The sequence below is a fragment of the Hyperoodon ampullatus genome (genome assembly GCF_949752795.1).
Source record: "Hyperoodon ampullatus genome assembly, chromosome: 1".
NCBI lineage: Eukaryota > Metazoa > Chordata > Mammalia > Artiodactyla > Ziphiidae > Hyperoodon > Hyperoodon ampullatus.
Window position 1 is genome coordinate 18,002,422 of NC_136914.1, and position 19,170 is coordinate 18,021,591.

The following is a 19,170-nucleotide window of genomic DNA, read 5'->3' on the forward strand; positions in this document are numbered from 1 at the left end:
GACTTCTAGAGTTCTCACTTAGAATACTGTGTGAATGGTGTTGTAGAGAGTTAGAGAAAATACAGAAAGCATACCACACTCTGTGTGTGTGTGTGTGTGTGTGCATGCATTAGAGAAAATACAGAAAGCATACCACACTCTGTGTGTGTTTGTTGTGTATATGTGTGCATGCACGAGTGTGGGAATCACATTATTTTACACATTTATTTGTTATATAGGTAGAAATGTTTTGAAGGTAGTCAGAAAGTTGAGAAAAATCTGGACTGGAGATTTAGGAATTAGTCATTGGGTTAGTTATATAACCCACAAAGGGTGAGGATTGAACCAGGGAGATTGACAGCATTTAATGGATAAATGGAGGAAGGGGGAATCTAAGAAAGGAACAAGGAGGATTAAAAATGGTAGGAACAGAATAGGGAAGAGTGATCTCACAGGAGCCAGAGGTTGATTGTATTTTAAGAAAGTAGTTGCCACCTGTGTTATATATTTTGGGTAGGTTAATAATGATAAGAACTGAAAATGGTCCACTGAACTTTGCAGAATTTTTAGATCAGTGGTTACTTTAGCAAAGTGCTTCTGGTGGACTGGACTAGTTGAAGACAGCAAGGTGGTGGTGGATTGAAGAATGGATGGATGGTAAAGAACAGGATCCTGTGAATATAGACTGTTTGCTCTTTCAGGGAGTGTGCCTAAAATGAAAGGCAGAGAGCTGAGCTTTTACTGAATTTTTTTTTTCTTAAAGGAGAGACATTATAATTATCTGCATGTGTTATTTACCTTTTGCTAATTTAGGGTTATTGCCAAGATAAAAGCTAGGTTAACGATTTTAAATAACCTGATGATAATTAGGTTATTAATATTTTAATTCAAGAAGCATTTATTGAAGTGAGTATTGTGTGCTTAGCATTACACTAGTTGCCTTAGGACTTCAGAAGTTGAAAAAAAAAAAAGAGCCTGGGTTTTATTTGCTTCCTAATTGGAGACACAAATCACATAGAGGAAACAATTAGAGAAAATACATGGTATTCCCTCTAACATTTGCTGAATGAATGAATGAATGAATGATATAAATCTGTGAAGGTTAAAAATAGAGTATATATGAAATACAGGGATATACTGAGTGATATGGGTCTTAATATTTCTTATCATGACATACAAAGCTGTTATAATCTGACCCTTAACTACTTCTCCAACTGCACACATCATAATTTTTCTATATGCATCCTGGACTTTAGTTGTATTGAACTACCTTTAGATTCTTGAATTTACCATTCTTCACCCTCATCCCCTACCCCTCTCCCTCTGCATAAACTATTCTTTCTCCTGGGTTGCTCCCTTTCTCTTCATATGGCTGACTCCCATTCCTTCTGTGAGATTCAACTCTTAGTTATTTATGCATGCCTCAGTCATGGCATTTATCATACTATAATTGTGTGCCAAACCATGCCATTCTTGAGGGATTATGTGTTACTGAATTTAAATCCCTAACACATGGTAGATTAAAAGAATTATTGAATGAAGGAATAAAATTATATTAAGCTAGCTTTTAAAGGAAATATTGGAGAACAGATTGATGGAGAGTAGTGAATGAGGACATTTTGAGTAGAAGACATAATGTGTGTGTAGCTGGCAGACTACTGTGACTGTGCTAAGTGAGGTGGTTTTAGTGAGTACTGAGAGAATGCTGAAGATGGAAATAATGGAGGACTTTTAATGCAAGCTGGAAATATCCAGATTCCACATAAACTGTAATAGTCATTCTTAAACATGATGATGTGGAAAAGTTTTCCAGGTTGTTTATTCTAATAGTTGTTTATTTTACAGAACTCCCTTGTTCAAATCTAATCCATTCCTGAAAACATGTTGGATAGCAAATATTTGGGTAGCAGAAAACTGTGTTCTGTTATTTCAAGTGACAGAAAATAATACAACCAGCCCATGCAAAATCCTACATCAGTTTCCCAAAACACTCTTAAACAGCTGTATAACAATCACACAAGGATTTCAGCAGGGTATTTAAAACATCAGTTACCTAATTAAGAAAAAAACAACATTTATTGAGCTCATTAGTATGTTCTTATGTAATAGACAATAATACTGTTGTATGTCAGATGTAACTTTTTAATTTGCAAAAACCATATTCTGTAATGTAAATAAACAGTGAAATAGTTGTTATAGATACTAAAAGTCTCTAAATTGTCTGGTTTGATTGTATCCTTAGCCACCTGGCAGAAGCAAAATCTGGGACCAGTGAAGTGCTAAGCCTGGGGAGCAGGGGAAGGGTGGAGGGGATTGGGAAGATGATGAGTGCAGTAATACACAGTACTCTGAAAAAAAAACAAACAGTAGTGATCTCATCAGGATAACAGCTGAGACAAGACTGCAGACCACTCTCTACCTTCTGCCCAGATTTGTGCAGGGCACATTTTTTGCCAGCTTGCATCTTCAGATTCATTATAACAAGTTTCTATTTAAGTATTGAATTTTGGGTAAGATGCTTGGCAAGTCATTGTTTAAATATTTGCATTCAGGTAGTGAGAGTTTGGATAGTGATATAGACCTATATTTAATTAGGTTCTTTAAAAAATGAAGTGAAATACATTATTTTTGTTGTGAACTTAGAGGTTTTTTTATTTGCTAAATCTTGTTATTCTTTTTTTGTGTGTGTGGTATGTGGGCCTCTCACTGTTGTGGCCTCTCCCGTTGCGGAGCACAGGCTCTGGACGCGCAGGCTCAATGGCCATGGCTCACGGGCCCAGCTGCTCCGCGGCATGTGGGATCTTCCCGGACCAGGGCACGAATCTGTGTCCCCTGCATCGGCAGGTGGACTCTCAACCACTGCGCCACCAGGGAAGCCCTTGTTATTCTTAATATACAAAAAGGCAGAGAGTTTTTTCTTACATTGTATATTTTTTAAAAAACGCCATTTCTGATGCTTCTTGGGGTGAAGTCACAAACACTAACAAACTACAGCATGGACTTTATGGAAGTCAGACTTGTTTGAGTTCTACTTTAATGTTTGCTAGCAATGGGCCATTGGGCAAATTATTCAACTGTTATCAGGCTCTCCTATAAAGTGAGGGGTATCTCATAGTTTGTTGTGAGAATTAGTTTAAACAATGAAGGAGATGTGCTTGCTAGAGTACTTATTATTTATTTATTTTATTTATTATATATTTATTTATTATTTTTATAATATTTATTTTTTATAATACTAAAAATATAGCACATATAAAGTCAAAGTATGTAAAACTTTTCTTTTGGATTGTACCCTACAGATATACCTTCATTTAACTTAACTGAGTCAAAGTGATATATTGGATTTTTACAGTTTTAACGATTTTTTCTGTGTTCATCTGAGCCATTGCCTATCCCGGCCCCCAAATTATTTTGTTTTTATACTAGAACAAAGTATTTATAAAAGGAACATGAGAACTGTGATAACCATTGATTATGATTGATGAATTTGTGTTGATTTGATAATTTTAATACTCTTGAAGAACCTAAGTACAGAATCATTTCCTTATATTCCTTTTTTCTTTAACCTGATAAAATAAAGTATTATGAGTAATTAGAAAAAGTTAATAGAACTAATAAGTGAGTGTAGATGTCACATAATAGAAGTTTAGTATACAAAAATTAATTGCATTTCAATATTCTAGCAATGAAAAATTAAAAATTGAAATAAAAACATTATTTAAAGTAGCAACCCCAAACATAAAGTACTTAGAAATAAATTTATCAAAATATGAGCATGACCTATACATTAAAACTATGAAACATTGCTGAGAGGATTTTAAAAAGACCTAAAAAATGTTAAGTGTACTATGTTTATAGATTTAAAGTTTAAATATTATTTATAATGTCAGTTCTCCTCAGATTGATCTACACATTGAATGTATTACTATCAACCTGATCAAAATCCTAACAGATATTTTTGGAAAAACAAATAAGCTGATTCTAAAATTTCTATGGAAATGGAAAGGACCTAGAATAGCCAAAGCAGTATTAAAAAAATGCAAAGTTGGTAGATTTACACTACCTGATTTCAAGACTTAGAATGAAGTTGTAGTGATCAAGATAGTATTGGGGACTTCCCTGGTGGTCCAGTGGTTAAGACTATGCGCTTCCAATGCAAGGGGCTTGGGTTCGATCCCTGGTCGGGGAACTAAGATTCCACATGCTGCACAGTGCAGCCAAAAAATAAAAACAAAAAAAATCTTAAAAAAAAATAATACGGTATTAGCATTAGGATAGACATACAGATCAACAGTAAAGATTAGAGAGCCAGAAACAGATCCATACATATATAATCAAGTGATTTTTGACACAGGTGCCAAAATAATTCAAGGGGATTAGAGAGTCTTTTCAGTGAATGGTGCCAGAACAACAAGATGTCCATGTTAAAAAAAAATGAACTTTGAGTCATACCTATGCCATACATAAAAATTAACTCAAAATGGATCATAGACTTAAATGTAAAAGCTAAACTATAAAACTTCTGGAAGAAAAAATATGGGAGAAAATCTCTACAGCTTTGGGATAAGAAAATATTTTTTAGACAGGACACCAAAAGCATAAACCACAAAAGAAAAAAAATGATAAGTTGTATTTCATCAAAATTAAATACTTCTGTTCATTGAGTCACTGTCAAGAAAATGAAAAGGGAAGCCCAGACTGGGAGAAAATATTTGCAATACACCTGTCTGACAAAATAATTGTGTCTAGAATATATGAAGAACTCTTATAACTGAATAATAATATGACTAAATACTCACAAAAAATGAGCAAAAGATTTAAACTGGCACTTTGCAAAAGAGGGTATAAGAATGGCAAATAAGCACAAGAAATTTGCTTAAAATCATTGGACATGAGGGAAATTCAAATTAAAACCACAATGTAACCTCATTTGAGTGGCTAGAATTGAAAAGACTGATAATATCAAGTGCTGGTGACAGTGTACAGCAACTGGAACTCTTCATACATTGTGGGAATGTAAAATAATAACCCACTTCAGAAAATTTTTGACAATTTCTTTAAAGTTCAAATATACATACTCATGATACAGCTCAACTCCTAGGTTATTTACATAAGAGAAATGAAAACATCTGTTCACCAAATATTTATATACGTATTTTCATAGCAACTTTATTCATTATTATGAATATTCTCCAAACTGGAAACAACCCATTGTTCATCAGTAGGTGAATGGAAAAATAAATAGTGAATATTTATACAATGTAATACTGTTCAGCAATAGAAAGAACTACCCATAGAATGACTCATTCACAAAACTTCATGGTGAATCTCAGAAATACTCTCCTGAGCAAAGGAAAGCTTACATAAGAAGTGCTATATGATTCCATTTATATAAACTCTAGAAAAGGCAGATTCAATCTATAACAGAAAACAGATTAGCTGTTGCCTGTGGCCTGGAGTAGAAGGATTGTCTGGGAAGTGGTATAAGGAAACTTTTTGGGGTGATAGAAATATTCTATATCTTGATTATGGCAATGGTTACAGAAGTTTTGGAACTCACTGGAGCGTACCTTTAAAATGGGTGTATTATATTTGTAAATTACATTACAGTGTATGTAAATTGTATGATTTATATAACTTCCTAGATTGTAAGCTGTAAGAAGGCATAGTTTTTTTTTTGGGGTTCACAGAGGTATTCCCACTTCCTAGAACAGTTCTTCGGTACTTACCACATTGTGTATTTGGTGAACGAATTGATAAATCTGATTGACATTTGAATTCAATAAGCTATGAACATTTCCTTTTCAGTATTTTTTCCTACAGTCTGTTTCCACTTGTTAGTCTTGGATATTTTTCATATTATAATAGTGTATTAGTTCATATTTTCCAAGAATTTCTATGAATAAAAGGATTAAACTCCACTAAAGATCTGTTCACAGTAAAGAGAAATTTATAGCAATATGATATTTATATCAATGATTTGGAAAACAATAATTATGGTATTCCTAAATACTCATCTAAAAGTAAATTCTTTTCACCAGGATTAAAATCCACAGAAGATTTACATTCTCTGATAGGAGAACTTTGCAACCATGTATTTAGTCCTGCTGAGGGGACTGGTAGAGGGCAACAGCATTGAGAGCCAGGGCAAAGACATAAAAGTAGCCAAGGCAGCATCTAAAATGTAGATAAGAAAGGCAGGGAAAATTCAAAGGTAGCTGATTATAAGGTCTGAAGAATGGGGTTAGATTATAGGTAGGAAAGTGAGGAAACAGTTCAGAATCTGGGAAGATCAATATTAGGTAGGTAAAAATAAGAGGTGGTTTAGGCAAAGAGAACAGAGGACACAAATAGTGTGAACATGTTGAGGCCCATTTTTATGCACTGTGGGCTGTATGTTTGCAAGATGAATATAATGTCTTAAAGACTAGATTACATATCACTCCACTGAACTTGCACTTCACCTTCTTTTTTCAAAAGCACAAACTCACCAATCTGTTTTTCCAATGTTTCCAACTCTGTTTATCATTTCATTTGTAGTGGGCCTCCTTTGTTGATAGACTGCTACACATGCACTTATATCTGTACACACCTCTGTGTGCAAAATCTCTGAGCCTTGATACATCCCACCCCCTTCAGTGAGAAATTAAAAGATATTTAATATTTCCTGGGTCTCTTGGGATAGTTCTAAATTTACAGATTCAGGAATTTGTCTTGGAAAAAATGTAGTTTGCAATGACTTGGGATTTCTGTGCATCATTAGAGCATTGTCCTAGGAAAGCAAAAGGTTTCAATTCTGTCCTCACACTATAGAAGCTACATGAAAATTTCTGCAACTCTTCTCTGTCATTAATGGCTTTCTACTGTCAGCTCCAAGAGAGTATACTCTTCTGGTCTGTAAATCCATCAAGTAATCTATTACCCTAAGTCAATTATAGCATAAATAAACCAGAATATCTGATTATAATTAAACTGGCATTCCACATACATCAGAATGGATCTTCATTCCTGGTGAACTCTTGATGTTGTGAGAATATTCTGTCACTACAGCCCCTGAAGCTCATGTCTTCATGAGCATGGTACAGGGGGCTGTGGTATCAGATATCAGGAGACATCTTGAAGATATTGCAGAGCAAGTGCGGCGGCAAGCTTAAGTGGGCCATTCAGAGCGACTTTGAAGAGACTTTGTCAGGATTAGATTGCTCTCAGATCTCTTCTTCTTCTTTTTTTGTTTTTCGGATCTCTTCTTTTGTTCTGATCTTCCATTGCCTTGACTGTCTGTTTCTGGATACCATACCCTCTCTACACTTTCTGTACCTACCCCACTCTCAACCCTGTCAATTAAATCACACACTGAGCCTGCCATTAAATTTGTGAGTTTTAGTAGAGACCCTGTAGTCTCCTTGGTTTTTGTTTTTTTGTTATTTTTTTGAAGGATTATATGCAGCTTAGACCACTAAAACATTGTTAGGTTAGGAAATACAGTATAAGCAAACAGGAGTTGAATGAAGATTCCAGCTACTCGACTATGAAAAATACCTAATAATCTTAACTTTTTGCTATGGGAACTTTTTTATACTTACTCATAGGTAATCTTTTGCTTTTGTCTGGTGTTTAGACTCTGTTTCATATATCCATGCTAGCTGAATAAATGGCCCCTAGGTAAGTGAAATGTTGCTATAAAACAAGGTGTGGTTATGGTGTAAATCAAGTAGATCGCGTTTTCAACTTTGAAGTGTAGAAGAAAAAAGACTGTGGAGATTAGGAGTTAGAAAATATGGATGTGAAATTTTGGTCCATCTCTTATTATTAAGTGTGGATGTTGAAAAGTAACTTAATTTCTCAGGGTTTTTTAATTTATAAAATTAGTTATGATAATTCCTACTTCACAGGATTGTATAAGAAATGAGACCATGTGTGTGAAAGCACTTATTGCATTTAAGCTATTACATATATTGATTGCTGCTGTTTGAAAAAAAGTCCCTAATTTCTAACGTAATACCCTAAAATTGAGGGACAGAAGCAGCCATGTGTAATTCATCTTTGTGTACTGTTTTTGAAGAAAGAAATTGTGATAACTACATCACTGCCTTCATATGAGTAAAACTAATCTTTGCTGTATTTCATAATGTGATTATGCTGTTGCTGTGTTTAGAATTGTACTTTGAATTTGCCTCACTTTAAATTATTTCAGTGGTCCTATCCTGTTTTTTAAAAATTTACATTGATTTTTTGATTGGATATTTTAGATTTATTAGCCTATAACGAACACCTTTTCTCTCTAGTAACTTACTGAGGTGGTGTGTGTGTTTATATATGTTGTATGCATGTGTTCACATATGAATTTTAACTGTTAAGGAGTAACAGGTAATCTCAGTGAAGGTCAATCATAGTTCCCAATCAAGTAAACAGATTTGCTATAAGAATAAGTTGTCCATTTGTGACTGAAGCAACAGCAGGTTGTTTTAAATCTCTATACAGAAAATGAAATTTATAGCAATATAGTTTGTAAACTATAGATACTCCTTCAAACTTAATTTAAACAATTACTTTACATTAAATAATATTTCTTATAGTTCTATTTATACATAAAATGTGTATTTTTAAAAGTTGTGTGTTTTCACTTTTTGATTGTATATATCCACCTTTTTTTATATGTACCAGTTTTTCTAAGAACCAATTTATGGCTGCATTAGATTTTCTTTAAGATTATAGGTACAATGTAATACAGATTTATTCTGAAAAACAACTACATAAATTATGTTTCTTGAGTTTTACCCATAGCATCTTTCAGAAAGTAAAATGACCATCTGTATACATTTTTTATGAGCATATAAATATTTCATGAATTTGTCTCTATAAGTGAACATTCTTTTTGGAATCTGGAGTGAAATCATAATTTTATTTCAAAGCAGGTATTGAAAATATATCTTAAAAAGTAACATTTTAGACAGATTGATATCAATGATAACATATATAAATGTACCTAAAGAATTTTATGATAAAAGAAAATATCACCTTTTGTGTTTCATATATATAGTGTTGCTGTATCACCATATAGAGCTGATACCTGTGAGTCAGTCAGTAGAGAAATTTAGGAGGAATTAATTTCTCAAAAGTGCTAGCAGCAAGGTTATTTTAAAAGACTGAGTCTAATAAATAATTGTAATATTTTCTAAGAATTGATAAAGACAAGTAGTAAAGAATGAGTTTGTAAGAGAAAGTGAGAGCAGTGTCCCGGTAAGACTGATGAGTACGTGAAATACTCATCTCTGCTTTTCAAAATAAACATTTTAGGTCATCAATCAGTTAAGAGTGGCAGGTAGTGACCATTAGGTGGATTCATTAACACCCTGCAGCCTGCTTGTACAGGGTGACCCACATCTGTCTTCATTAGAAGTTTTCTGGTTGCCAGTAGTGAACAGATGGGTCATTATTGCCAACATTGCCCTCTGGGCCTACCTGGAGGACATGCAAAGTCATCCTATATAGGACACATCTGTATTTACCTACTAGGGTGTGAGCAAAATATTTTGAGTAACGATGATATATTAAGATACTTTTAGCCAAAAGCCTGACCATGTGGATTCATATTTGTGAACAGTTTATGCAAAAATATTATTTTGGAGGAGAGGGAAATTCCTTAAATGTATATTTAAAATACAACTATTCTGAACCTCTGTGAAAGCTAGGATACAATTGAATTGTAACTTAGACATAAGTTGATGATAAATTTTTATTCAGATTATTTGAATTTAATAGTATACTGAAAGACTTTAGTAGAAACATAGTATGTAATAGACATGGTTATTATTGATTATGCTTTTACATCATAAATACAATGTATTTCAAGATTTCCTTCCATTTATATAGTAGAGTTCAAATAATATTATACCTTATAACATGATACTAAATTCCACATTTAAGATAGTAAAATCTTAGAGACATATATTTGATCCATCTAACTGGTTTAAATAAAAGGAAAATCATGTCTGTAGTCTTGAAGTATGCAAATTTAGTATTGAATTATATCTGAGACTGTCTATTTTTTTCAGTGGCAGCAAAAACTTTTGTAAGTGTAGATTAATTACATTAGTTGTAATATCCTGGGTGTAAATGATGGGAAGATATTGACTGTGCACATTTATCTTTGCACTTCTGCTTTTTTTAGTTTACTGAGATGCCTTTGTTCATTAATGTTCAGGGTCACCACAAATGCAGGCTATGAGTATAAACTTAAAACACTGAATTAGGAAAACTATTTTATGAAATGGTTACTTATCCCATAACACTGTAAAGTAATAGTTTAAATCTAGTGCTCTGAATTTAGGAATCTGGAGGCTGGGGTCCTGGGGAATTGGAAGACTTAGCATTTCTAGGAATTATTTTTTTCCTTAAATCTGATAGGCTGGCTAGTGATGAATTTGGTTTCCTTGATGTAAGTTTTTAAGAGAAAAATATTATGAGGGCTCCTAAATGATGATAATTATGATGATAATAATAGTAGTAATTGTGGGCTAGCTTTCCCTTTATAATATTCTTAGAAGATATTCTTTGCCTAAGAAGCCAAATAAGGGTATGCTACAAACACAATGCCCCACTTTTTGTTAAAAAGTAAATGTTTTCTTCATGTTTGTTAGTTTGTTCATTTTTGCAGTGATCAACATGCTTTACAATTAGGGAGAGGAAAAACATAGATTTTTCAGGATCACATTTGAGATGACATTCAAGCTCTGTGTCTGAGATAAAGTTTATTTTATTTCAGGAAAACTACCCTTATATTAAGTTTTAAGTTTTCAAAGGAGCAAAGAGAATAAAAGAATTAGGACTATGTTGTGGAGACTTGCACAATGTCTTTTTTCTGCCATTGTGATTCTCACTAAAATAGCTAAAAGTTACAGAAGGTCATTAGAATAAGATGAAAAAATTTAGTCCTGTATATTAGTTTGCTAGGGCTGCTATAACAAAATACTATAGGCTTGGTGGCTTAAACAGCAGAAACTTGTTTTCTCACAATTCTGGAGGCTGAAGTCCAAGATTAAGGTGTTGGCATGTTTAGTTTCTTCTGAGAACTCTATTCCTGGCTTACAGTTGTTTACATTCTTGCTCTTTCTTTATATGGCCTTTCTTTATACACCTACATCCCTGGTATCTCTTCTTCTTATGAGGACACAATTCCTATTGGATCAGGGCCCCACCCTTACCCTTAATGACCTCATTTAACCTTAGTTGCCTCTTTAAAGGCCCTTTGTAAATATAATCACACTAGGGGAGGGGGTTAGGGCTTCAACATATGAATTTGGGGGGTGCACAATTCAGTCCGTTTCATCCTGGGAGAGTGGGAATATTTAATATTAGTGAATTTTGCTTTGTGTTTTATTTTTATTATATTTTATTGGTACACTTATACATTTAGGATTTATCAATACAACTTGTGAAATTAATTTTTTACTACACTTGACCCTTCAACAACCCAGGGGTTGCGGTGCTGACCCTCCCTACAGTTGAAAATCTGTGTATAACTTCTACTTGGGTCTCTGTGTACATAGTTCCTCTGTATCCACAGTTGGCATTTGTGGATTCAGCCAACCTTGGATCATTTAATACTGTAGTATTTACTATTGAAAAAAATCTGTGTATAAGTGGACCCTTGCAGTTCAAACCTGTGGTGTTCAAGGGTCAACTGTATTTTCAGTTACATGATATTTAAAAAGTAGTTCTATAGATGTAGCAACACTTTTTGTTTGATCATTTTCTCTCTTAATTTATCATTTAGGTTGTAGGTCACTGGTTCTCAAACTTTTTGGCCTCAGGACCTCTTTACACTCTTAAAATGATTGAGCACCCTAAAGAACTTTTATTTATGTGGGTTGTATCTACTGACACTTGTATTAGAAATTGAAACTGAGAAACATTTAAAATACAAGGATATATGTGCTTATGAGAAAGCAAGAGTCAAGTAGACAAATAGGCAAATAAAATCTTAGTATTTTCTAGAGACTGAACGTGTCTCCCCAAAATTCGTATGTTGAAACCTAATCCCCAATGTGATGGCATTTGGCCGGAGGCAACTGCGGCTCGCCTAGGAGACATAGACACTGGCAGCAGCCATTTTGGGGAGCTCATTCTACTGCGTCGACACTGGTGCTGGCAATCACCATTGTATAACCCTCCCTCTAGCTTATTAGCCTCAGGACCCAGCCCCACTCCTGCCTAACAGCCTGTAGGCACCGTGCTGGGATGCTTCAGGCCAAGCACCTAACTGGACAGGGACACAGCCCCACCAACCAGCAGACAGGCTGCCTTGAGACGCATTAAGCCTACAGCCACCCCTGGACACAGCCCTGCCCACGAGATGGCCCAGGATCGGGCCCCACTCATCAGTGACCTGCTCTAGCCTTGGGACCAGCCTTACCATAAGTGGGTGGGCACTGGCCCCAGGACAACCACAGTCCCGCAGTTTGCTGTGGCAGGGCCCAGCCCATGCCCCAGTAGGCCAATACCAGTCCTGGGAATAGCTGGTTCCTGGCCCCGCCCACCAGAAGGCCAACACAACCTTTAGGACATCCGCAGACCCTGTAGCTGGCTGTGTCAGGAATCAGCCCCACCCACCAGCAGTTCTGACACCAGCTCTGAGACCCCTGGACCCTGCAGCCAGATCCCATGGCCCAGCTCTATATGCCATTGGTCTAGAACTAGCCCCAGGACTGAGTTTCTCCCACCAGTGGGTGGGCACCAGTCTTGGGATCTCCTGGACCCTGCCCACCAATGAGCCAGCACTAGCCCCGGGGCCACCTGGGGTTCTACAGCCAGCTGCCTCATGACCTGGCCCTGCCAACCAGTGGCTGGCAGCCTCTGCACAAGGCATGGCCTGACAACCCAACTGTACTGGGGGTCAGCCATGCATACCAGATCACCCAGTAGTCAGTCTGCCACAACAGAAGGATCCACACAGTCCACATAAGGTCCCATACAGAATTAACCCGAAGAAGACCAAACCAAGACACACTGTAATTAAAATGGCAAAAATTAAAGATAAATTGTTGTCCATTTTATTGGCATATAGTTGCTCTTAGTAACCTCTTATGATCCTCTGTATTTCTGTGATGTCAGTTGTAACTTCTCCTTTTTCATTTCTGATTTTATTGATTTGGGTTCTCTCTCTTTTTTTCTTGATGAGTCTGGCCAAAGTTTTGTCAATTTTAACTTTTCAAATAGCTGGCTCTTAGTTTCATTGATCTTTTCTATTGTATTTTTAAGTCTCTGTTTCATTTATTTCTGCTCTGATCTTTATGATTTTTTTCTTTCTACTAACTTTGGGTTTTGTTTTCTGTTCTTTTTCTAGTTACTTTAGGTGTAAGTTTAAGTTATTTATTTATGATTTTTCTTGTTTCCTAGGTAAGCTTGTGTCACTATAAACTTCCTTCTTAGAACTGCTTTTGCTGCATCTCATGGATTTTGGATTATTGGGTTTTTGTTTTCATTTGTCTCCAGGTATTTTTTATTTCCTCTTTGATTTCTTCAATGATCCAGTGATTGTTTAGTAGCATATTGTTTAGCCTCCACGTGTTTGTGTTTTTTGCAGTTTTTTCTTGTAGTTGATTTCTAGTCTTACAGGGTTGTGGTTGGAAAAGATGCTTGATATGATTTCAATTTTCTTAAATTTACAGAGACTTGTTTTACTAGCCTAGCATGTGATCTATCCTGGAAAATGTTACATGTACACTTGAAAAAATGTGTATTCTGCAGCTTTCGAATGGAACACTCTATAAATGTCAATTAAATCCATTTGGTCTAATGTGCCATTTAAGGCCAATGTTTCCTTATTGATTTTCTGTCTGAATGATCTGTCTGTTGATATAAGTGGGGTGTTAAAGTCCCCTGCTATTACTGTATTACTGTCAATTTCTCCCTTTATGTCTGTTAATATTTGCTTTATGTATTTAGGTACTCCTATATTTGGTGCATATATATTTACAATTGTTATATTTTCTTCTTGGATTGATCCCTTGATCATTATGTAGTGTTCTTCTTTGTCTCTTGTAACAGTCTTTGTTTTAAAGTCTATTTTGTGTAATAAAAGTATTGCTCTCCTGGCTTTCTTTTGATTTCCATTTGCATGGAATACCTTTTTCTATTTGCTGCCTTTCAGTCTGCGTGTATCTTTAGATCTGAAGTGTGTCTCTTGTGAGCAGGATATATACGGGTCTTGTTTTTGTATTCATCCAGCTACTCTATGTCTTTTGGTTGGAGCATTTAGTCCATTTACATTTAAAAATTATTGATGTGTATATTATTATTATCATTTTGTTCATTGTTTTTGGATTGTTTTTATAGTTCCTTTTTGTTCCTTTCTTTTGCTCTCTTTTCTTGTGATATGATGACCATCTTTAGTGTTATATTTGGATTCTTTTCTCTTTTTTGTGTGTGTATCTATTATAGATTTTTGGTTTGTGGCTACCAAGAGGTTTATATATAGGAATCTATCTATCTATCTATCTATCTATCTATCTATCTGATTGTTTTAAGTTGCTGATCTATTAACTTCAAACACATTGTAACACTCCATTATTTGTACTCTCCTCCCCTCATGATTACTGTTTCTGAATCATATTATACATATATATTTTTTGTGTATCCTATATCTGCTTGTTGTGGATATAGATGGTTTTACTACTTTTGTCTTTTAAACTTCCTACTTGCTTTGAACGTGGTTGATTTAGTACCTTTACTGTATATTTGCCTTTACTGATGAGCTTTTTCATTTTGTATTTTTCATGTTTCTAGTTGTGCCCTTTTTTAGCATTTCTTGTAAAGCTGGTTTGGTGGTGCTGAACTCTTTTAGCTGTTGCTTGTCTGTGAAACTTTTGATCTCTCCAATAAATGTGAATGAGAGCCTTACTGGGTAGAGTATTTTTGTTTGTAGAATTTTCCCTTTTATCACTTTAAATATATGATGCCACTCCCTTCTGGCCTGCAGAATTTCTGCTGAAAAGTCAGCTTATAGCCTTATGGGAGTTCCCTTGTATGGCTACTTTTTTTTTTTTTTTTTTACATCTTTATTGGAGTATAATTGCTTAACAATAGTGTGTTAGTTTCTGCTTTATAACAAAATTAATCAGTTATACATATACATATGTTCCCATATCCCCTCCCTCTTGCATCTCCCTCCCACCCTCCCTATCCCACCATGGCTACTTTTAATATTCTCTCTTTATCTTTAATTTTTGCCATTTTAATTACAGTGCGTCTTGGTGTGGTCTTCTTCACGTTGATTCTGTTTGAGACTCTGTGCTTCCTGGACTTATATGCCTATTTCCTTCCCCACATTAGGGAAGGTTTCAGCTATTATGTCTTCCAATATGTTCTCTGCCCCCTTTTCTCCCTCTTCTCCTTCTGGGACCCCTATATGAGAATATTAGTATACTTGATGTTGTCCCAGAGGTCTCTTAAACTGCCCTCATTTCTTTTCATTCTTTTTTCTTTTTTCTGCTTTAACATCAGTGATTTCCACCACTCTGTCTTCTAGCTCGCTGGTATGTCCCTCTGTATCATTTAGTCTACTGTTGATGCCTTCTTGTATTTTTCATTTCAGTTACTGTATTCTTCATCTCTGTTTGGTTGTTCTTTATATTTTCTGACTTTTTGTTAAAAACTTCTAACTTCTTGCACTGTGCATCCATTCTTCTTCCGAGTTCTTTGACCATCTTTATGATGGCTACCCTGAGCTCTTTCTTGGTTAGATTTGCTATTTTCACTTCACTTAGTTCTTCTTCTGGGGTTTTATCTCCTTTCTTTGTTTAGAACATGTTCCTCTGTGCCTCGTTTTGCCTAACATGCTGTTTTTTACTTCTGCATATCTGGTAGGTTGGTTATATTTCCTGACTTTGGAAAAGTGACCTTTTGTAGGGGATGTCCTATGCGTCCCAGCAACATACTCCCCTCTGGTCACCAGAGCTATGTGCTCTATGGGTGCCCCCTATGTGGCCTGTGTGGGTCCTCCTGTTGTAGTGAGCTGACTGCTGTGGGTGATTTGATATGCATGGCTGGCCCTTGGTCCAGTTGGTTGCCAGGCTGTGCTTGTGCAGAGCCTACCAACTGCTGGTTGGCAGGGCTGGGTCATGAGGCAGCTGGCTGTGGGGCCCCAGGTGGCCTCAGAGCTAGAGCAGGCTCACTGGTGGGTGGGGCTGGGTCCAACTAGTCCCAGGTCAGGATCTGGCCTGCTGGTGGGTGGGCTGGGTCTGCAGGCAGCAGGGCTGTGGTTGTCCTGGGGCTGGTGTCCTCCAACTCGTGGTTAAGGCTGGTCCCGAGGCTAGCGCAGGCTTAGTGGTGGGTGGTTCCAGGGATTCTGGGGCTGGTGCTTGCCCACTGATTGGTGTTACTTGTTCCTGGGGTCTCTACCTGTGGGGTCCTGGGGGTCCTTGGTCTAGTGCTTGTACGCTGATGAGTGGTGTCAGGTCCTGGGCCCTCTCGTGGGCAGGGCTGTGACCAGGGGTGGCTGTGGGCTCAGTGGTCTTAAGGCTGGCTGCGTGTCTGCTGGTTGGTGGGGCTGTCCCTGCCCAGTTAGTTGCTTGGCCTGAGGCATCCCAGTACTGGTGCTTACAGACTGTTGGGCGGGAATGGGGTTGTGTCCTGAGGGTAATAAGCTAGAGGGAGGATTATACAATGGCGTTTGCCAGTACCAGTGTCCTCATGGTAGAATGAGCTACCCACAATGGCTGCCACCAGTGTCTGTGTCCCCAAGGTGAGCTGCAGTTGCCTCCAGCCTCTCTATGAGACTCTCCAAGATTAGCTGGTAGGTCTAACCCAGGCTCCTTTCAAATTAGTGCTTTTTCCATGGGTCCTGGAGCATGTGAGATTTTGTGTGTGCCCTTTAAGAGCGGAGTCTCTGTTTCCCCCAGCCATCCACTGGCCTTCAAAGCCAAATGTTCTGGAGGCTCATCTTCCCAGTGCAGGAATTCCAGGCTGTGGAGCCTAATGTGGGGCTCAGATCCTTAACTTCTTGGGGAGAACCTCTTTCATTGTAATTATTCTCCAGTTTATGGGTCCACGACCAGAGGCACGAGACTTGACTATATCAAGACTCCACCCCTCCTACTGGTCTGGTCTTTTTCATTGATAATTGTTCTATAAATAGTTGTAATTTTGGTGTGCCCCTGAGAGTACGTGTGCTCAGGGTCTTTCTACTCTGCCATTTAGCTAAGTTCCTACAACAGTCTTTTGAGGGAATTATTGTTATAGAAATTTTGCAAATGAGATCACTTGAGATAAAGAGATTAAATAGCTTGTCCAACATCATAGGACTAGTAAGTGGCGGAACTAGTGTCAAGTTGATCAAGAAGTTTCTAAGTAGTAGTGTGGTGACAGTTGTAGGTTGACTTGCTACTCTTCCATAGATTCAGACTCTAAAGGAGACAGTAAATAAATGGATTTAGGCAGTTAATAGTTACAGCAATATTAGCATCTTAGTTCTCATCCTTGATCACCTATCCTCAGAGAGCAACTTGAATGAGGCCAGATCTTGCCTGTACACACAGTGGGGGTGCATTATCCCCCAGATGTCAGGACAGAAACCCTGACATGTAGACTCTGATCTTATATGAGGCCTGTTGGCAAACCTTCCCATCTTTACCTTCAGAGAAGGAGAGATTATCTTCATTAACATGGAGTGTAGCAATTTTACTGCAGAAAGGAGGAAATGGGAATTTTTTTTCTTTATTACTCTTGAATGCTTGTAGGGGAGGGAGAGATCTCTATGTTTGCTGTCTGGGAAAATAAATAAATTTGCTCAAGAAGTCACTGTTTTCATCTTTCCAGGGCCATCTGCTTACACCAGTCTTCTTGAAAAGATAGTCCTGGAACAAATTGACTGTTAATTGTCTAGTTGTGTGGAAATGAGATAGATTCATGGAGAATTGTCTCCCAACAGCTAGAACTTCATCTCTTTTCTGATAAGCAGCAAATAATTTTTAGCTACTAAATTTCATGTTTTTTTGTTTTTTTGTTTCTCATTATGAGAGACCCTTAGAACTTATTGCTCTTACTTTTGGCGTTTGTCTATGAACTTTTTGCTTTGATATCCTATCCCACAGCAAATCAAAAGAACTGATTAGGAGCACAGTGACTACAGCAAGTCATCATGACATATAGGAAGAAGGCAAAACTTTGTAAACAACATACAACAAAAATTGTAATACCTCCCTAGAACTATTTACTGTGTCAGAAGAGTTACATATCAGTTACTTCTGAGACACTTACTACTCAATAGCTAAAAATACTCAAATTTTAAACGTTCAGTTATTTAAAAATACTTTTCAATTATCTGCAAATTTATCTATGTAGAGCACTAAATTTTCCTTGGATGACAAAGTATTTCAGTGCAAGTGTTTCAAAAATAATGGTGATTGATATACTTACATAGATGACCAATTGCAGTAGAATGAACAAACATTCATATCTTTGCACATATATTTTTAATATTTTAAAAATGATTGGTTTCTACTCATTCAGAAATGCAATAGCATGTAGAGGTTGTCACTGTTCTTATACTCCCACACACAACTTTTGGAACTCACTGTTTGAGTCTGGATCCAGAAAAACCCTTACACATGTTTAAGGGAAGAAATGTATAACATTCTTCTCTTGACTTTAGATCACTTCAATGTTACCATGAAATCAAGAGCCATTCAGATTAATGACCATTTTCAAATACTTGGGCTTCATTTAATAATTTATTCAACATATATTTAATAAGCTTCTGCTGTATGCTAGGTATATGCTAGGTACTCTACTAACCTCTGGAGATACCATGGTGAACAAAAGTATGTACAGTGTCTCTCCTCAGGGATTTTATAGTCAGCTTAGCCAAAAAAAAAAGCATCATAGGGAGGAGAGACAATCAGGATTTGGAGAGTTTAAATAGAGGAATGTGACCTAGTCATGGAGATCGGGAAAGGAAGGCTTACCTTTAGAAGTGAGGTTTGAGGTGAAATCTGAAGGAGGACATAAGTTAGAGGAAGAGGTAAGGGACATACGTTCTAGGCAGAGAGAATATCAAAGGCCCTGTGGTGGCAAGGGGCAGAGGATGTTAAAGGAGCACAGCCTGGATATTCCTTATACATACGCATAAGGAAATATACAAAATATTACGAATTATTGATACTTTGTAAAATGAGCACCTTATTGTGGAAT

At 36.6% G+C, this 19,170-nt stretch overlaps 1 protein-coding gene across 1 annotated transcript in view; it reads left to right on the forward strand.

The window, feature by feature from the left end:
- Positions 1-19,170, forward strand: part of STPG2 (sperm tail PG-rich repeat containing 2) — a gene marked incomplete at both ends in the record, with an annotated part of 263,434 nt that overhangs the window by 40,457 nt on the left and 203,807 nt on the right.